Source organism: Taudactylus pleione, unplaced genomic scaffold (genome assembly GCF_031769625.1).
Source record: "Taudactylus pleione unplaced genomic scaffold, aTauple2 ptg000251l, whole genome shotgun sequence".
NCBI classification, from domain to species: Eukaryota; Metazoa; Chordata; class Amphibia; order Anura; family Myobatrachidae; genus Taudactylus; species Taudactylus pleione.
The window spans coordinates 8,969,847-8,988,217 of record NW_028284653.1 but is presented as its reverse complement, the minus strand read 5'-3'; the positions used below and the strand labels follow the sequence as shown (position 1 = coordinate 8,988,217).

The 18,371-nt window shown below is 43.3% G+C and overlaps 1 protein-coding gene across 7 annotated transcripts in view; it reads left to right on the top strand.

Moving 5' to 3' along the window:
• Nucleotides 1-3,359: 3,359 nt before the first annotated feature.
• Nucleotides 3,360-18,371, top strand: part of KMT2E (lysine methyltransferase 2E (inactive)) — a 134,746-nt gene continuing 119,734 nt past the window's right edge. For 6 of the 7 annotated variants that reach the window (XM_088480238.1, XM_088480234.1, XM_088480236.1 and 3 more), the window contains exon 1: nt 3,360-3,756. The gene's annotated coding sequence lies outside the window, so the exon portion shown is untranslated. The remainder of the gene's footprint in view (nt 3,757-18,371) is intronic. The other variant, XM_088480237.1, reaches the window with a different exon arrangement.

The window sequence follows — 18,371 nt, the reverse complement described above, 5'->3', positions numbered from 1 at the left end:
ATACAGTATAGAAGCTACATCATTCTGGGAGGGTTTGTTTGGGTAATGTTGTATTTGTGTTGGTTATAGAACATATTGATATATATATTTTCTAAATATTATAAACTTGAAATACTTTTCATATACTGTATTGCAGAAAGCAACAACAAAACTAGTTCAGTTTCATGGTTCTGAACATCCAGCACACATAAAATGCCAGGCTTCTTATCACTGGTCATTTTATAGCCCTTACATGTGCACACATCGGTTTGTATTTCATGTTTTCTCTGCTCTTGTTCATTGAAGGGAAATCAGATGTCTAAAGGCCCCATACACTATGCAATTCAAAGTTGGTAAGATGTGTTGTACGATTGCCCTTGAAATTCTTCCCTTTAAATTTTTCATAAGATGTGGTCAAATGGTGTACGATTGATCATTACGATCATAGGATAAGATACATAGAAGTGTGTCACATTGTACTCAAAAGATCGTAGATCTCTCTGCAAAACCATCTGTTCTGCAATCCAACTAGAGGTCAGCGGAGACGCAAATCGGTGTCGCAGAACACACAAAAAAACACCTATTTTCATACAATTGGTCTATATAACCTGTCCATATCGGGTAAAAAAAAAATATAGTACTGTGTATGGGCACCTTAAATATTTCCCTCATGCACACTCATAAGATCAAGAATGGGTGAAAGTATAACTTTATGCAAATATCTGTTTCTCCTTCATTCCTATCAGGACAGAAAAGTGGCATGGTGATTAGCAAGGACCTATGTAAGCTTCCCCCCCCCCACCAAACATCCCAAAAAACAAAACAAAAAACAAACATACTTGTAGGTCAAAGATTCCCAAACTGGGTGGGGCACTTGCCTGGGTACCATGGGTTGGTAGTCCAGGACCAAATCAAATTATTTATGGCCAATGTAAGAGGCAAATCCAATGATTGTGGCTGCCAATCATAAAACATGTGGACAAATGGAAGCACAACCCTGTTCACCACCGCATAACAGGTAAGCACAAATGACTTCTTATAGCTGAATTGCTCAATAAATTTAGAGGGAGGTGCCATAAAAAATGCTGATACTTGTGATTAAAGAAAGTTTGGGAACCAATGTTGTAGGTTAATTGGCTTCCAAATAGTGCGTTATTTGCACAGTGCTGGGTATTTAGGGGCATTTGTATCAAAGCTTGATGTGAGATAAAATTGTGATATATCACCAACCAATCAGCTCCAAACTATCATTTCTTAAACACAACCTGCAAAATGTAAGTTAGAAGCTGATAGATATCTCACATCAAGCTTTGTGAATTAATACTTAGAATAGCAACTGAACTCGTACCCAAGATGGCTGCCTCACCTTCTGCAAGTATGTAAAACACTATTGCCTATATTGGTAGATGGATATTGTACACAACATACATTTGTCACAATACATAAGCAGAAAATGGAATTACTATACAGTTATAAGTTTACAAAGTAGAATATACGCCATTAACTTATTCCCTGAGGCTGGTGCTTTCTCATAAGAGGACTGTACATGAAGCAGCGCATTACACAGCCCCGCATATCAGGAGTTAATAACATTCTCACAGCTTATGTACGAGCAAAGCAGCAGCGCTCACTAATCTGTAAAATGGTGAACTCTGTAGTCCAAAGTGACTACCCCCACCCCCAGTAGAAATAACTTCTTCCTCCCCCACATCCGTCTCTAACCACTTGGTTCCTGGCCAAGCCCTATATCACCAGGCAACACGGACACGTGACCAGCGCAGGACGTGCGGCCCCAGCACACAGCTCCCTGAGCACCATGTTGGTGTGACGCACTCACAATTCATTGTCCTGGCACATCAAGGGGCATTGGATGGACTAGACCAGAAATGCGCGGTTATTGTTCTCCTCCCTAGAAAAGAGGGCACAGATCAGTATGGGTCAGACACTATCGCGCAGCAATGCGGTAGTGATAGGTACTCAGGCTCGCTGGTTGTTGTTGTTACATAATGGCGCCGAGCTCTCCCTCTGCACCCGCATCCCCCAGCAGCTCTCTCCTGTCTCCTCCCACCTGCTGCAGCATGATGTCACGGTTAGCCAACTACAGGCTGTCGATACAACACCGCTAAAGCGCCTATTGGCTGCTCACAGCCAGCCTCGCCCCCCAACAAAGAACAAGCTACAGTAAAATGACAGCAAGCAACACGGCGCCATTGTGTAAGGCAGCACTGCAGCCGCTATACGGACAGCGTGATAAGAATGATCATAACACAGCGCTGCCACACCGACACAGTTTAATAACCACTCAACGAATACAATACGTGGGGCGGAAATGTCCATTCACCATCCGTTTCCTTAGTCACTTGGCAGACACGGATGGCTGTATGGAGGCGGTGGTGCGGCAGCAGTACCAGTCCTAGCAGCCGTGTCCCTCTCCTCCTTTCTGCATGGAGACAGAGCAGTAGTAGTCTCTGCGAGCTTCAATCATCACAACTCGAGTTTGCGCACTAGCGTCATCTCAGCGGCCCCTGCACCCGCAGCCCGGGAGACCCCGACAGCGTCTTTACCTCAGTGGAACACCATGGTGATAAACGCAGAGTTGGGCAGGAACCGCCTCTATCTTCCCCAAATGAGCCAGCACCTGGCTACCTAGAGTCCATGTACTTAGTTACAAGCAGTGTCCTATACGCCCACCTCCTGCCATGCTCCGACCACAGGGGTGCCGCATTCATGTTTACCCTACCACATTTGCCAGATCTATGTGATATCATACACAGCAGCCTGGAAAAGCCTTACGTTTCGGCTCTTGGCTGCTGGGTCTGCGTGATGTATATAATGCATATGTATCCTCTGATCACGCAGCATGCACTATGTAGATGCGTCCGATAATACCGGGTATATGTCCTGTAACACATTATTTATGCTCAGAACGATGTGCTGCTTAGTGCAGTACATGACAAACATGGCGGCTCGCTACAAATCTGCATAACTGAAACATGCTAATACTATGGACCTGGTACAAAAGCACACCTATTGCTCCACAAAATGTCTGCATCACCCTTCTCCTAATCCTACTCTAGCTGTAATGACATTTCTTTAAGGATTCTGCAGATATCCCTTCAGCAATACAAGACTGCTTCGCCATTAAGTACGTCGCCAAAGACGCACCACCTTCCATTAAAGTGGTTGTGAAGAAGACTGTCGAGAGAGAGCGAGGCCAAGGGGTGGTGCAGCTCTCATAGGTCATATACTTTTGCCCACAAGCAAAATGGCGTATTTTGTGTTACTGAAATCGGCATTTTACTTGTGGGCAAAGGATTCCGCTGTAGGTCCCCACACCCGCAGTAGTCTCAATGTTGAGCCCCTGGCAGCTGGGTGTGGAATCCCCGTACAAGCAGCCGACGCCATTTTCCAGAGAGAGGCAGTGACATAGAGCCAGCGTAGGCTGAGGTACGGGAGGAGCGGGGTTTGTACACATTGGGGCTGCAGTCACCACAAACGCTGCAAACAGCCTTTATATCACCGACTATCATTGATTGCTTTCCCAGCAAGGTCAGTGCCGGTGTGTCATGGTGTTGTTGTGTCAGCTCTGCAGATTTGCCTAACGGTCCCGGGCTGCCCCTGACGTCGCTGCTCCTGTCACCCCACAAGCCGCTGCCAGTGATCGGCTGCAGTTTTATGCATTATTCCCTAGCAGCCTGTCACACAATCTCCTTTTAGGGGTGTGTGTCTGAGTTCTGCTGTAACGGTGTCCTGTTTCCTGGCGTTTGCACATTGTAGGTAAGTGTCTATGCCATTTATTGTAGTCTGTGAGACTGTTCTCTTCGCATGGCACGTATATACAGTCACGGGTGTGTATTGCTGGTTATTTACTTTGCATTTGTTCTTGTTCTGAAAATGTCACTGCACATGTGTTCTGTAATATGTGTACATATATGTGCACAGACCTATGTGCTCTTACGTGAGGTGCTTCATACTCTCTGCTCCCAGAGAAGGGTCTGTATATACCATAAATATGGCGGGTTTCTGGTCATCGTAGATGTATCTGGCAGTGATGGAAAGGGGTGGGCAGCCACATTGCATTATTTCCCTGTGCTCAGATGTTCCTCTTTATTTTGCTTTTGCATGTAAACAGATAACCCGACGCTGTCCTTATAACTCAGTAGTCCTACATACACCCAGACTGCTACTTTCTTGATAATGTAATGAAGCATTTCTCTTTCAGGCCTCCTCTGTTAAAGGCTTTTACAACTTCTGTTCATTTTAATATTGGTAAATCCAATGGTTGCTGTGATGGTAATGCATGCCAGGTACAGTTCTCAGCTAACTGTTTAACTTCATACTATAAATACACAGATGTATTTGACTCTCCTCCCCTCCAAAAGATGTCTACAGACTTTAATAGGAAAGGCTTTTTCTGTGCTTTCCCCCATTAGGAAGATATGTTTGGGTAATGCTGGGGCTGGTTTATGCAGTATGTGTAAGAATCAGATTCTGTCTTGATACTATTTTGCTTTATTACAATAATTTATAAATACTTTACCAGTGTAGCCTATCTGTAATGTTAATGAATGTGGCTAATATTGTATTGTATAAACGCACACAAAAAAAAACATATTTCTTCTAATAGACGTCAGACGCGTTTATGGATTGTTTCTGTTGTGTATGTAAAAGGAAAACATGATTATTATGTTTGAGAGAGAGAGTGTGTGTGTGTGTGTGTGTGTGTGTACACACATCCTCTCACACACCCTCTGCAAAGCTGTAGGTCTTTCCAGGGCTTTCTGCTCTCAGGCTGCAGACATGGATGGGGGAGGAACAAGCAATCCTGTGTGTGTGAGCAGGCCAGCTCAGACACAACACTAGCACACAAAGAAAGGGAACACCATGCTTCCGTCAGCCCCCCTATTAAGTAAATAATCAGTCACCCCCCCTTCATTCTATAAATTGCTTTGATTGTGTACCCCTCCTTTTGTGTTCGAATACATTGTTCTACCCCATACCCTTTTTGTATGTGCAAAAATAGTGCAATGTTTAGTTGTTTCTTTGGACGGGTGAAATGACAATTCTAGTTTGATATTACTAGGTTCCCCCAGGCCATTGTTTTCTCTCAATTTTGTTTTTTAAAACATAGAGGGTTTTACTTGTTAATAATCTGCAATTGTTGCTTGTATTTCCCTTTTTTGTCCTTTGAAGAGGCTAAAAATGGCGGCCCCCGGCTGATGTTGTAATCTAATCAGCTCTGGTTCTCCACACCCCATGCAGTACATATGTCTGCAGCACACACATGCAGTACAAGGCAAAAAAGGTTTTCTTTAAATAATCATTTTAATATTTGCATTGCAACGGTTTGGACTAATAATCTCATTTTATTGGAATTTTTTATAACACTAAAATGTACAAATGTTTGTATTTTAAACACATCACCTTATATAACTTATTTTTCTAAACTGGTCAAACCTTGAACAAGCTATTTCAAGTTGCAATTGAAGGCAGAAAAGCAGAGCAGGATTTCTTGAGGTGCCTTTGGCTGAGGAGGCAGTAGGCGGTGAGAAGGGAGTGTATTCTTCTCTGTATATTGTCTTCCTGCTGTAGTTTAACCCATAATTAACCTGATGAAGCTGCATCACACTGCAGCATAATTTGCTTCATACCTATTGGGATGCTGTGTCCTAAACATTCAAATGCACTTATAACTGTTGTTTATAGCTTGCAATTTCTATTTTAAATAAGATTTTGTTTAATGCCAAGGTATGTCACGAACAGTCTTATATAAAAAAAAAAATGTGCTGTTGAAATTGACACTTTCAGTTCTGCTAGTTCCATAACAAGAGTGAGGTTTCTAATTTACTATTTTTGAATCTGCTGCTTATCAACAGTAAATGTATGATAAATTATTGCCAGATTTTCTTGTACTTTTTAACGCTACTTAATGTTTGAGGTTGCTTTTGAGACTGTTATAAAGTGACTTCCGACTTGTTTTAAAGACCCCTGCAACAGCTTACTTGCATACGGTCTAAAGGTGCCCTCCACTAGATGATTTAATTGAGCAATTTACCGATAATTATATCCTACAATCGTTTATAAGTCGTTTGCAAAAATGTCTAAACCGACCAGCGATGCGCACTCCCGCTGTTCGTTTAGATATTTATCATTGGGCAAACATGCTGGACAACGTGACGATAACGTCTGGTTCAGCATGTTTGCAGATGATTGATGTGCCTACACTGAACGAGTCAATTACAATGTCGTAATCGTGCAGTAGTTTTCATGTCTGCTAGTGGATGGGCACCTTTACACTGTGGACGCGATTCAATTCAGCAGGAGTTGAATAGCACCTGGAAGTTAGTCCCGGAGCTATTCATTCAGTGGGCTGTTAGGTTGACTAAATGAATTCTTCTCGCACCCACCAGAGGGTGTGAGAAGAAATCCGACTAAAGTGCCCGTCGAGGGGCTGTTTTCCGGCTTAGCGCGGTGCTAACAGCCTACGGGCTGGCACTTTAGTCGGAGAATGCTGGTTCTCGCGACTTAACCTGGGTGTTAAGTTGCAATAACCAGCATTCTCTGACTTGACTTGTAATAGCCGGTCTAAACAGCGCGCTGAATTGAATAGGTCATTGGCTAACTTCCTGTGGAGGTAGTTGGAGTAGTGGGGTCAGGCACTGGGGGGGAGGTTAGGTTTAGGTTGTGCGGTGGTGTCGGGTAAGGACACTTACTGATGTCTGTATCCTAATCCTAACCATGTTGGGACGCCAGCGTCGAGATTCTGACTGCCGGGTTCCCGAGAGCTGGCATCCCATACACAACCCCTTCCTTGCGCTATTCAACTCCTGCTGAATTGAATCATCCCCAAAATCTATCCTTTCTCTTGTCCCTCGAGTTGAGCATCAGCATCATTGTTCAGTTTGGCCAAATCAATGGTGGACATGCACTGCACGACCCAAAAGACTGGTTTGAACCATTATTGCTCAGTGTATGGTACTGAACGATGATCGTTCACAGCCTGAAAGTGGCTGAAAAAATGGTCTGGATCGCTTGGTTTGAAAACCAAACCAATTCACTCAACCCTTGTTCAGCCAACTTCATGCTGTGATTGGAGATCATCTCCATATATCTGGTAGTGTATGGAGGCACTCCATTTACTAGACAGTTGCTCCTGTCCTCTTCTAGTGCAGTACATGGCCAGTTTAAGTCTCATTGGACGTGTGACCTAATTACTTTAATCCTTATAACTGTTTCTTTGTGCAGTTGACCGATAACTGCACACACATCCAGAGCGGTCATTCCAATTAGCCTTGAAGGCGGCGAATTTCCGTTGCAACAGCTTAGTAATGCCGTCAAGACACAGAAACTTGTCCCCCTCACGGCCTATTCTCAATCTGGACTCGCGTATTTTTGTATTCAGCTTTACGGGGCTTCGAAGAAATATTCACGAGTCCAAAGGTACATAAAGTGAGGCATACAGCTGCACTTACTCACGCTGCGAGGGAATTCGCAACTAAGTGGATTGAGCCCACAGAGTGCTAATCTGACTGCATTTTCTGCTGAACCTGATAAATATACTATTGATTTTGATAGGATCATTATCTGACATTGCAGTAGTTTTGAGGCCTCCCATGCTGCAGTGTTGGGTCAATTAAAGATTTTTTCAAGCTGGTTGCGTATACATCAGCAAATATTTATTAATGTTATGTAATATTTAGTTGGGTCATAAAGTCCAGAGTAATACATTTAGCAATTGCAGATCTCCATTCTATGTTTTCTATATTTGAGCCTGTGTATGGACATTTTCCTTCTAAAAATATAAATCCTGCTTAAGAATGTTGTCATGTGCTACATGTTATCTATCGCTGGCTCAAATAGCTGGTGATTATTAAGAAATTCCCAAATAATTTTTGCAAAATATCGCATACAGTGGGCAGAATTCAATTGTTTTCGCGGCCCGCATCTCCCATCTAAAGTGACAGGAGTTCTCGGGCCGCTATGCAATTGTTCCAGATTTTCGTGCTGATCGCGCCCAAAGTGGTCGGGTTTAGCCGCGTAAAGTAGCTAAACTCGACCAAAGTGCTGGGCACGATCGCGAAAAGTGATGTTTGGGCGCCCAAACATGTCACTTTTCGCACATTTCAGCTCTCACCCCCCTGGGGCTGCGAGCTGAAATGTAGCGCTGGCAGCTGATCGTGCCCTACAGGAGCAAGAATTGAATAGCTCCGTCGGGCGCGATGGGGGCAGGAATCAATTGAATTCCGCCCAGTGACTATATTCTCTCTCTCTGTTAGTAAATAATCTTAATGGCATTAAATATATCTTCATGGTTTATGTGCATGCTGGTAATTCAAGTCCTCTATTTAAGATTATTTTACATATGGCATATCTCTTTCAAGTTTGTTTGATTTATTTTCTTAAATATGAGTTTTAATAATTTGGGCACTGTTTTCCATCACTATATTGTATAAATGTTAAATTAAGTTTCAATTTTATGTCCTCCTTGAAGGGCCCATACTTCTACGATTGCCACAATTCTCCGTTCTGCCAGGGTCATGGAATCGGGGATATTCAACATGTTGTACAGTCTCCATTATCAATGACTGCTGATCCGCGATCCGATTGGGGGGTCAGATTGGGGAATCTGGGTCCTAGTTGTATGGCCCACAGTAGTCTATTATTTCTAAATCAATAGTAAATTGATATAGGTAAGACGCCAATTACTGTGACACCACAATTTTTCTGGTTCTCCTCTATAGGGTGTGAAGCAAACCTTGCAATGCGGACACCCCCCGCAAGGTGTCTATACGAATTGGCACCCGACGGAGCAATTCAGTTGTTGCTCCGTTCGGACTCCTAAAGCTGCGGTGGGACACATTTCTTCTTCCGACCTCCTAAGGTGCATGAAGAAATGTGTAAAGTCCACTTCTTTAGACTGGTTTAGCTGCTTTCCACCAATAAACCCGGTGCATTAAGTCGAGGTAAATGCTATTGGGCGCCCTATTGAGATGCAGAAAAAATCTATTTTTATTTTCTCCAATAAGTCTCAAGTGAGTCTCGCATGAGAACATGCAGGATAATTATTGGCTGAGTGAATTAAGTTTAAGTCAGTGGTTCCCAAACTTTCATGAATCATGAGTATCAAAAAATTTTTCTTTCAGATCATGGGAGACCTTGGGGTATAGCTGGTGCTGGAGGAGTCTGGCCCTAGAATAACAGCATTGTTTTCACAGCACGCCTAAACCAAAAGTTTGTTGAAAAGTTCAGAAAAAATGTAGTAAAGTGAAGTAAATTGTGCTTACCTGTCATTCTTAGGCTCAGTTATGTGGTGGTGAACAGGTTTGCGCTTCGGTTTGTCCACCATAAATAATTTGATTTGGTGCTGGACAACCATCCTGAGGCACCCCAGAGTGCCACGGTGCACAGTTTGGTAAACACTGGATTACAGACAACTCTGGCTCCTCTCTCCCCAAGACCTGAGCAGGCAGTTTTTCTTTGTAGTGCCCTTAGGTGCCTAGCATTCTCTCGGCCAAGGTGTCCACATCTTCTGTGGTGGCTAGATGTGCTCTCTGGCGCCGTACTGGAAAAACCTATGCTGAATCCAAAAGATCCTTGGAAACACTGCATTTCACTGGTGAGGTGCATTTTGGCCCTGAATTGGACAAGTTTATAGCTTCGTCATCTGCATCCAAGTTTCTTTCCACTAGGCTGAAAGTTCCATTCTTTCTTTCCCTGGCAAAGCCATGCTTTCAACCATCCCTTCGTGGCCAGGGTTCATCCACCAGATGTGGTAAACGGAGAAGACACTCTTTGGTGGGCTGAACACAGTCTGCCAAGTCAACTGACAAACAGCCCAGTGCGGGCCCCCACACCTGGTGGTTTCCGGAGTGGGATGCCATCTAAGCTTATTCTGCGGGGAGTGGTGAAAGACAACATCCAACTCTTGTGTCTGACGAATTATACGGCAAGGTTACTCCCTGTCTTTCAAAGTCAGTCCTCCCAGTCGCCTTTTTTTTCACTGGTATGCCTCATGAACTCGCCAAGGCGCTGTGTCTGGTCCCTCCTAAATTCAAGGGTGTTTTCCCCTGTTCCCCTGTTTCAAAGAGGTTTGGGTTTCTATTTGAACCTGTTTCTTTTAGGGAAATAGACTCAACCTCAAATCTATGAATGTGTATCTTTGGGTTTCCTGTTCAAGATGGAATCCCTTCGGTCCATTGTTTAGGCTCTGAAACCGGGAGACTTCCTTGTGTTTCTAGACATCAGTGATGCTTACCTACACATACCTATTTGGTAGGATCACCAAAAGTTCCTTCGGTTTGCAATCCTGTCGGATCACTACCAGTTCCAGGCCTTATCCTTCAGGTGGTCCTCTGCTCCACTTTTATTCACCAAGATAATGGCAGTGATGGCTTACACCTTCAGGGGATCAGAATTATCCCGTACCTGGACGACCTTCTCTGCGGTTCAGTCAGAGGACATGCTGCAGGACCACATGTCCCTGGCAGACTAGGTTCTTCAGTCCCAAAGTTGGATTATCAACTGACGCAAGTCCAACCTGATGAAGTCTGTAGTTGGTACACCTTGGGGACCTCTTGGACTCTCTAGCCCAGAGGGTGTTTCTCCCCAGCAAAAAGATTGCTACCCTACAGGGGTTGATTCACTCTCTCCTCTGTCTCCGTAGTGTCAGTGTTTCTCTCCATGTGAGTCTTGGGGAAGACGGTGTCCACATTTGATAAGCTGGAGTTTGCCCAGTTCCATTCGAGAATTTTCCAAGCGGATGTTCTGTCCAAGTGAACAGGTCCCACCTTCATCTGAGGTCTCAAATGAACATCTTGTCCCATGAGGCTCGACACTCCCTCCTTTTGCCTACACAGGCCTTTTGCCGTCCTTTTGTAGCACCTCAGTGGACTACAAAACGACGTCGGCCTCTGACTGCGGGGCAGTCATCTTTCGGGGTCCTGGATGGTCCAGGAGTCTCCTCTCAAAATAAACAGCCTAGAACTTGAGGCCATATACAAAGCCTTATACAATCGAATATTACCCTGTATAGCAGGATAACTCCTTTTGTGGGGGCACTCTTATCAATGAAGTATAAATAAATAAATATAAAACATAGCTTTTATTAAATATGCACCTAAAAAGAAAAAGGGAAAAAAAATTTCACACATAAAACTCAGACAAAACAAATACTGTGGTACTATACATGTCACCACAGAAAAATAAAATATATTCTATGTAATTCAATGTTGTGTTAATTCACCTTATTGATGGAGAAGAGAGACGAGATATTAGATATGCTTGTCTAAACAATTATCAATTTACTGTTCTTTATGCAAAATGCTCTCTACATATATTGCAAGCCATATCAAAACCAGCGTCTGGAAGATTAACCCTTAGTCATATAATTATACACACTGATAACATTTATTTAGTAGTATTTAGGGATATGAACATCCATGAGGTACACAAAATCACATATTCTTTGTATGTAAGAATCCTCCAAATCTAGTGATATATTCTCTTCTACTCCTTACATGTTAACACAACAGCCTTACATGTCAAACTAGAGAACAGGTGATAATTAATATGCCAACAATGGGGGGAATTCAATTCAGTGCGATGTTTAATAGCGACGGGATGGAGCTCCCGCAGCTATTCAATTCAACGCGCTGTTTGGGCGGCCCAAGGATCTCTTCTCGCACCCTCTGGGGATGCAAGGAGAAATCTGACCAAAGTTCCGGGCGCGCAGCTGTTTTTCTGCTTAGTGTGGTGCTAACAGCCACGCGCCCGGCACTTTGGTCAGAGAATGCCGTTTACCGCGCAGTAACACACTTGTTAAGGCACGATAACCGGCATTCTCCGACCACACAGTGCACTGAATTGAATAGCTCCCGGAGCTATTCAATTCGCTTTGAATTGAATTCCTTCCCTCCCCCCCCAATGTGCCTTTCCATATTTTAATATAATCCAACATTACATGTACATGTATCCATAGGTGTTAGAATGCCTAAAAGCATTCAAAACACCAAAACCATCTCTTAATCACTGTTGGTGTAATGTGGGAAAAGAGAAGTTACGGTTATATAATACCCGTGCCGCATCTACCAATAAATATATACAGATTGAAGAAATGAGTGTGGATTCGTGGTATGTATACTACTGAAGGAAGAAACAAGGTGCTTCTGCCTCAGCCCAGGACAGTGCCCCGCCTGCTATTCTGCCAGATATTGCAGCAATGCCTGTGTGGTGCTGTGGGAGAGCGAGAAATTGAGAAAAGGTACCTGTATTTGGATGTGGTGTGTGTGGATAATATATCTTATATTCGGAGTTTCCAGACACTGGCCGGGAGATCAGCTGTGCACCGTTGATTCTCCCTTCTCCTGGACGCGCGTTTCGCCTATATGCTTTCTCAGCAGCCTTGTCGAGCGTCGTCCGTTTCGCTCTAACAATGACATTGCTTAAAGCCGGTACACACTAGACGAAGTGTTGCTGAATCGGGCGACACATCGCTTAGTGTGTACCCGGCATTACATAAATCAGGGCAGCACAAGAAGTCGCCAGGCGAATGCTTCAAAGCAGACAATTGCTAGATTGATTCGGGAGGTCATATGCCACGCAAACTCTGGCTCACCTCCCGGCGCCTCATTTAATCACCGCACATTCTATACGTTCGATCGGGCTTTCCTGGGCAACTTGGTGCGGAGCAACTTTGCAAAGCTGCCACCTGGTCCTCGGCGCACATTCATACAGTTCTACGGTTTTGTTTCCTTCGCCTCTAGGGATGCTGGTTTTATCAGAAAGGTTCTCAGTGTAGCTCAGGAGCGGTCCCTCCCTTAGTGACAGCTTTGGGACGTCCCCAAGGTCTCCTGTGTCCCCCATGAGCTGAAAGAGAAAATAAGACTTCGGTTCTAATCTGCTAAATCTGTTTCTTTAAAGCCATGGGGAATACTTGGTGCCCTCCCTTATGCTCCTGGCTACTACCTTGTGTTGGTTTTGCCTTTTAAATTATAGCCATATTATTTTAAAGCCGCAAACTCTCCATAGTTGCGCCTGCATCTCGCAGGCTATTACATATGGCTCCTAGCGGCTGTTCCCTTTATTAACTACACATCATTCTTACTGTTCCATCACTTTAAAACAAAAGTTAATACTATGATTATGGTAAGATTGTTTTTAATAAAGAAGGTGATATATAATTATATTTAACTGTTTACCTTTTTGTTTTGCTTGGAATACACATCGTGGTAAGTGATGTTGGTGCGCTGGTGTGTTATACTTGGTTTAGTAATGCAGAGTCTGTCATTTAGCATTGAATGAATACCAATTTCTATTGTGTAATATATTCTTTTCCGTACTGTGCACAATGCTTACAATCATATCCAGATTTTGGAGCTTCATTGGGGGAGACTGATTCACGCATTCTTTTAGCTCCTGGGTTAAGTGCCCAGAGCAATACAATTACCACCCATGGTAACATTATATAGATTAGCCCCGGAAGCACTAGTTAACACAAAAATCTGTGTTAGGTGCTAGTCGCAGGCTTACAGTGGGCAGTAATTTAATAGCTCCAGGCAGCTACGCAGGCGCAGCCATGAGCTAAAACCCCATGCTATATTTCAGGGCTATTTGAATCCCCCCCCATTGAGTTGTGTCCCCTTTTGCGTGGGCAGTTGGATCATGGGTGGGCAGGGCATAGGCTGCATAAATGTTTTCTACATAATTATGACCGTTGTGCACCCATCCCCCAGATACACAACTTATCTCTTACAGGTAATGTAGGTCTTATAATGGCAATCGGCAGCATTGTCTAGCCATTTCTGATTGGCTGCTTGTGTGTGGATCCATCTAGCACAACTTCATGCTTCAGCATTGTGCCCATCTGTTTTCTTTAAATTAATGGGCTGCACAGACAGTGTAATGGTTAGCATTACTGCCTCACAGCACTGAGGTCATAGGTTTGATTCAAACCATGGCTCTACCTGTGCAGAGTTTGTATCTTCTCCCTGTGCTTGCGTGGGTTTCCTCCTACACTCTAAAAATATACTGGTAGTTTAATTGACTACCCACAAACTTGACCATAGTGTGTATGTGTGTGAGGATGTGGTAGGGAATATAGATTGTTCGCTCCACTGGTTCAGGGACAGATGTGAATGGTAAGATATTCTCTGTAAAGCGCTGTGGAATATGTGTGCGCTATATAAATAGTCAGTTTTCATTTGAGCTACTGCAGGAAAGCAAATTCCCATTTGATTTTTAATAGAGAAAGATATTCAATTCCAAGCAATAACCTTTTTGGAAGGGCACATTGCATCCGCTGGAATTGCACATTTTCCCACGTACCCCATTTCTGCACTACCATAAATGGCCTAGTTGTGCGCAGCCAGGCATTATTGTGATGCCCGCCAGCACATTACTTTGAACTGAATTCTCCCCCACCCCCCTCTATGGAGGTGTTTGTATTTCACAAATGTGTCTTTATTAATTACATTAGCTATACAATATCCTATTTTCTACCTCAGGGTCCTTAGGGATCCACAGGGATACCAGTTTTCAGTAGGTGCCCGGCAGGGAAGCTGGGTCATCGCAGAGGGGGGCTGTGTAACAGCCCCTGAAGATCTTCAAGAGCGGTAGCATAGGACTGTTACACAGCCCCCCTCTGCGATGACCCAGCTTCCCGGCCGGGCACCTACTGAAAACTGGTATCCCTGTGGACCCTAAGGACTTCGTAGAAACGGAGATAACAAAGGTAAGTTCTTACCATATATCCTGTTTTTTGTGTTTTGACACTTCATTATATTATATTGTTTACAAATAGTCGTAAATGCTAAATACACATTACTATAATACTGTCAAGACACATCTGTAAACCATAAATATACTTGCTTGTACCCTTGGCACACATACTAAAATTTTTCAGTTGTCATTATGTGTCCTACTAAACAAATACACATGTACTTTTTTTTTTTTTTTTCATTTGCACTCGTCTTTTCATACATATATTTGGTGCACAAATGCACCCACTTCTAGATTAGCCACCAACGGGCTCGATTCAATTCAACGCGAAGTGAATAGCGCCGGGAATGAGTTCCCGGAGCTATTCAGTTAAGCGTGCTGTTAACCCTTACTAAAGATTTCTTCTTGCATCCCTCCTGGGGTGCAAGCAGAAATCCGACAAAAGTACAGGCGCGATGTTGTTTTTTGCACTTAGCGTGACAGAAACAGCATCGCGCCGGGCAGTTTAGTTGGAGAATGCCCGTTCTCGCGACTAAACACCCTGTTTAAGGCGCGAGGGGCGGGAGAATGGGCATCCCCCGACCTAACAGCACGCAGAATTAAATGGCCCCGGGAGCTCCCTCACGGCACTATTTAATTTGCGTTCAATTGAATCGGGCCCATAGTGTTTAATGGTATTTAAATTGTATATAGTTCACAAGGAAAATGAATTTATCTATAGACTTTGGTAAAATCTTAATAACCAGCAAGTTCTTATGTGATCCTTTCAGTGTTTAACGTTTGTTATAAGGATCCCCACTCTCTACTTTAAATTACTATAGACATAACAAGTTGTATCAGATTTTTATTCTGGTCATTCAGTTCCTCTAACTTTCATAATTAAATGTATAGCTTTTTTGGCAATGGATAATACAAGTCATCCCTGTGTACAGAATTATTTTATCTGGATTTTTTATTCTAGTAATCTGTTAAAGGGGAGTAGAACCACTATTATCCTAGCTACCCTCACTATGAACATTTATATAGCTCCAATATGTGTTGCTCTACCGTCAACATTGAAGCATTAACATCAGTCCTTCATCAGGATAAATTTCATTAAAGCCAAATAACCTTACTAGATATTTTTTGACTGTGGAAGAAAAACACCCAAGATGCCGCAGACATGGAGAAACCAAACCATGTCCAAACAGATAGGGCCTATTGTAATAATACCGATTTGGCACAGTGTAGTGAGGTAGTAAACCATTGTGGCACAGTGCTGGTCCTATTTAAACAAATCAAAACAACTATTTTTATTCATGTTTTGTAATTAGATGATGTTTGTTTGCAAAAAAAAAGTTGTTAGTGTTCTAATAAGTACAGCCATGGCCAAAAGTTTTGAGAATGACACACATTGGTTTTCACAAGGTCTGCTGCTTGTGTTTTTAGACCTTTTCGTCAGATGTTACTATGGTATACTGAAGTAAAATTACAGGCATTTCATTTCATTTTGTCAAAGGCGTTTATTGACAATTACATTAAGTTTCTGCAAAGAGTCAATATTTGCAGTGTTGACCCTTCTTTCAAGACATCTGCAATTCGCCCTGGCATGCTGTCAATCAATTTCTGGGCCACATAATGACTGATGGCCGCCCATTCTTGCCTTTAGCAATGCTTGGAGTTTGTCTAACCCTAAGTCCCCCCCGGGGCTGCTTAACCCTAAACCTCCCTTCCCCTAGCCTAACCCTTACCCTCCCGGGGGGGTGCCGGACCCTAAGTCTACCCCCCCCCCTCCCCGGGTGCGCTAAACCTAACCCTCACACAGACCCCCAACCCCCCGCCCCCAGTCCCGCAGCTGTCCACTCGTGGTGCCCGGCATTCCTTTGATCGGGATGCCGGGCGCCGGTCTCCCGGCGTGGTTGACATGAGCGGCGTGTACATCTAAACAAGTGTCAACAGGAAAGCATCCTGAGACCATTCATGTGTGGGGTTGCTTCTCAGCCAAGGGAGTGGGATCACTCACAATTTTGCCTAAAAACACAGCCATGAATAAAGAATGGTACCAATACATCCTCCAAGAGCAACTTCTCCCAACCATCCAAGAACAGTTTGGTGACGAACAATGCCTTTTCCAGCATGATGGAGCATCTTGCCATAAAGAAAAATGATATCTAAGTGGCTCGGGAACAAAACATCGAAATTTTGAGTCCATGGACAGGAAACTCCCCAGACCTTAATCCCATTGAGAACCTGTGGTCAATCCACAAGAGGCGGGTGAACAAACAAAAACCCGCAAATTCTGACAAACTCCAAGCATTTATTAAGCAAGAATGGGTGGCCGTCAGTCAATATGTGGTCCAGAAGTTGATTGACAGCATGCCAGGGCGAATTGCAGAGGTCTTGAAAAAGAAGGGTCAATACTGCAAATATTGACTCTTAGCATAAACTTAATGTAATTGTCAATAAAAGCCTTTGACACTTATGAAATGCTTGTAATTTTACTGCAGTATACCATAGTATCATCTGACAAAAAGGTCTAAAACACTGAAGCTGCAGACTTTTTGAAAACCAATACTTGTCATTCTCAAAACTTTTGACCATGGCTGTACATAAAACATCCTACTTGCATCAATTGAAGTGATATGAAAATCTAGATTTCCTCCAGGAATGCACCTGTAATGCCCCCTTATTCTGGAACTCACTCCCTCACCTGGTCAGACTTTTTAGGGTATATGTAATATAGTATTCATTCTAGCACCTTTCACAACCCACGCGGTTACTCTTTCCTGTCTGGGGTGTCGCTCTCTGCTCTGGTGCTTCTAGCACGCTCTGGCTGTATCTCAAAAGTTTAATAGAACAGCTGAGTGTGCTAGAAGCACCAGAGCAGAGAACGACACCCCAGACAGGAAAGTTGAACTGCACAGGTTGACAGGTGCTAGAATGAAAACTAAATTAGGCTGCAGACTTCAAGCTTCGGTGAGTCCCGTGCGTGACTGCCCAATGTTTTAAAGTAGCAGTCATCTAAAAAGGCTAAATCAACCTGGTTTCGCCTTTTAGGCAGGCTAATCCTATGACTTCTCGAGCAAAATAGTGTCTGTCGTGGGAATAATTGATTAGACCACGGGCATTTACACCGGGAGCTAAATTCTCGTGTAAGAATTCAGTCACCCCCTAGTACTTCTATTTATGCATCCATATGTTTATTCTTCATGTTTGAGTCCTGTGAACGTGGTTACGGTAAAGACTGATATAATTGCTACGTAAAACAGTTAATTATGCTTGGTATGCCAGAAAATCCAGTTGGCAGATGACCCCCACTATATACTTGTGTTTTTCAACTGCATTTAAAGGCTGCCAAATGATCTTGTCTCTTGACCCAAGTGAATGTCAAGACCTGATTAATTTGGCTACATGTGTGTATGTATATCTAGATTACAAAATTATCTTGGCACAATGGACGAGCATCGGGAGGTCCCAAAAATTCTAATTATTTATGGCTGCATATGTTTAAGTTATGCTTGAGCGAGTGTATTGCCTAAAAGGATGAAGGAGAGGCACAAGGCATGAAGCTTTGCAGGGTCAGGTTTTTTGTGATTGCAGGAATAGGTATTTGAGGCTATTGTTTTTCTTAAACTGTTAATTTTCAGTTATTCTCGTGGTTAAAAAACTTTGGTTTGGAGAGGTAGTTTTCCCCATTC